Consider the following 2,862-nt stretch of genomic DNA (forward strand, 5'->3'; position numbering starts at 1 on the left):
TGTCCTCTGCCTGTATTTTGGTACACCTGTCAGTCGAATGAGTCATCCACAAACTTCAGTTGCAATCTGAGAAGTGGTCTGGATGAAGAGACTTTTAACTGAACTTTTCCAGCTTAAGTATTCGAGACCTTGCCTACAAGTGGATAATGAAGCTGCTGTTGGACTTGCACAGAATCCTGAATCTCACCAGTGGACAAAGCATATTCGTCTCAGACACTTCTTTGTTTGAAAATTAGTCACAGCTGGTGAACTAACCATTTCAAGAGTAGATGTAGAAAATCAACTTGCAGATTTATTAACAAAACCATTATTTGCTGCCCGACTAAGACAGCTGTGCAAAAATACGAGTGTGTGAAACAATAAATAAATAAGGTAGAATGTTAGTTTCGCGTTGTGAACAGTTTTATTTAATAACTACACAGACATTTTACAGTCATGGATTGTTTTGCATTGTTTGCCACAACAGAAAGTTATTATCGTTGTTAAGCCTTTTTCTGTAGACTTCTAACCAGTGTGTTTTTTTATTCATGAAAAACTTGGGTCATTCCTAAATAACCATATAAATAGCATTCAATCTGACCGTTTAGTTGAATTACTTCATATATGCCTCCTAAAATTGCATGAAGTTGGTGGTTTTGTACACTCTGTTACTTGTGATGGCCCACTTGTGAACCTGTAACTTTGACAAACTTGGCCTGAAACTATGAACCTCAGAATATTATTTCACATTTTAAACACTCATCGCCTGAATGCATTGTTTATGCCATTTTGGACCCTTACCACATGCCTAACTCGGCACAAAATACTTTGGCTGATAAACATATTTTACAGACTGTAGATGGTGCTGTACAGTGGAGTTATTTAGTTAATTTAAGTGATTTGCAGGAGAGTGAGGGCTTGAAGTTTGCAAACTCAGTCACCAACCAGCACATCCGATTCTACAATAAGAAGATGAATGTCTCTGTCGCTGCTTATACTCTGAGTTCAAGTGTAGCACATGCTACTGAATTCCTCTAATTGCAACAGCACAGAGATTCTAAAGTATCAGCTGCAACTGGTGTGTGCATTAGAAAAGTAGCCGAACTTTTTGATATATTAAACAGTAGAAATATTTATGGTTAAGGCTTTAAACAACCATTTAATTTATTTAGCATTAGTTTCTGTCAAAATTATACTAAAAAGGTGGCACATTTTTTGAAATCCATCTCCATTGAAGGTGTTCCCACTCTATGGCATCTTCACGTAACCTATTTCTCTGAGTTTCTTTCTATCAGTTAAAACTGTAAAAATGTTAGCTACAGATTTTAATTGCTGAGAGCGAGGCCGAATTCAATATTTCTTGACATATAAAGTGACATGTATTAGAGCTAATGGAGGGTGGGATAATAATCCAAACACCATTTCATTCAGATCTCAAAGCTCTGTTATTAAAAAATAACGTAACTTATGGATACAAGACAAATGTCCTTGACTTTGAATCAAACTGTGATTTCTCCCTTGTACACTTTAGGTATATAACCATATTCAGTGTGAAAATATTGATTTAAATGATGCTTCAGTGAGACAGCGTTCGACTTATTACAGTGCTCTGAATGATACAAATTTCAGTGACCATGTTAATAACTGTAAATGTCTACAGGTTTCCACGTAGCCATACAGTACGTAACACGCACTCACCAGCCGACCTATCTTGGTATGCTGACAATTTGCTTGGTCAAAAGACGTGCGTCTGGCCGCACTGCGCCACAGAGCGCCATATAACTCGCACAGCCTCAGTCACGAATATGTCTCTTTTCTTTGCTCACCATGGATCCCTTCGATACGACCGTAATTAGCTGGTGTTAGGATGTCAGACAGAGTGATGATGGGTGCGCGTAGCATGTGTGTTTATAATCAGTCTTTTGTTAATAAACTGTTAAAACTTACTTCTCGGTGTTCAGTACCTCAAGGACCCACTGCTTACAAATCCTGACAAATATTTCGTGTAATTATCATCCGGAGGCAACAACACAAGCAAACACCTTATAGAAGTGGTGTCAGAAGTGGAATAATTATGGAAAACCTACAGTTCCGAAGAGGTGCAGCACAACGTGAACTTTCAGAAGCAGCAGCATGAACATCTTCCGACTACATGGGGACATCCAACGCTGGAATTCAGGTTGGTACACTCCAGTTTGGCCAGAATACGAAAGGCAGTGATGGATTTTTGTTTTACTCTTGAGTGACTCATTGGCGTTAAATAGACGTTAAATAGACAATCCAGTCAGAGTAACTTTGTCGATCAACAAACTGTTAATTATGAACTGCAAGAAGAGATTCGGCAGTTAAAAGCAGAAAGAAGCGAGTGTAACATTTCAAAGGACTTGTCAAATTATAGTTCATGCAGTACGATGCAACTACAATAAAGAATTTTTCATTATTGCCATCTGCATCAGTGTTTAGGGGGAAACCCGAAGATGATGTGAAAGTGCTTTTTTCTTAAACTTGAAGCTGTCGCCCTGTTAGGATCATGAACAGATTCAGATAAACTAGTGGTTGCCAAAGTAAGAATTCATGGATCAGCACAAGATTTCATTAGCACAGAGCCTACTTGCCTGAAAACAAAAGATTACAATGAGTTTAGAACGGTTGTCCTTAAGAGATTTAAACGTAAAAATGCGATCACATTTTACAGAGAGCAGCTTTACAGTTTTCGAATGCGACGAGACGAAGCTATCGAGCAGTTTGGCGACAGAATACGAAACATTAACGCTCAAATATACGAGTTAACAGAAGATGAAAATGAAAATCGCATTCAATTGATCGAAGACGACCAGAGGGCCTTGGACATATTTATTCATGGGTTGTATGGAGAGGAAGTAA

The sequence above is a fragment of the Schistocerca americana genome, chromosome 8 (genome assembly GCF_021461395.2).
Source record: "Schistocerca americana isolate TAMUIC-IGC-003095 chromosome 8, iqSchAmer2.1, whole genome shotgun sequence".
Taxonomy (NCBI): Eukaryota; Metazoa; Arthropoda; class Insecta; order Orthoptera; family Acrididae; genus Schistocerca; species Schistocerca americana.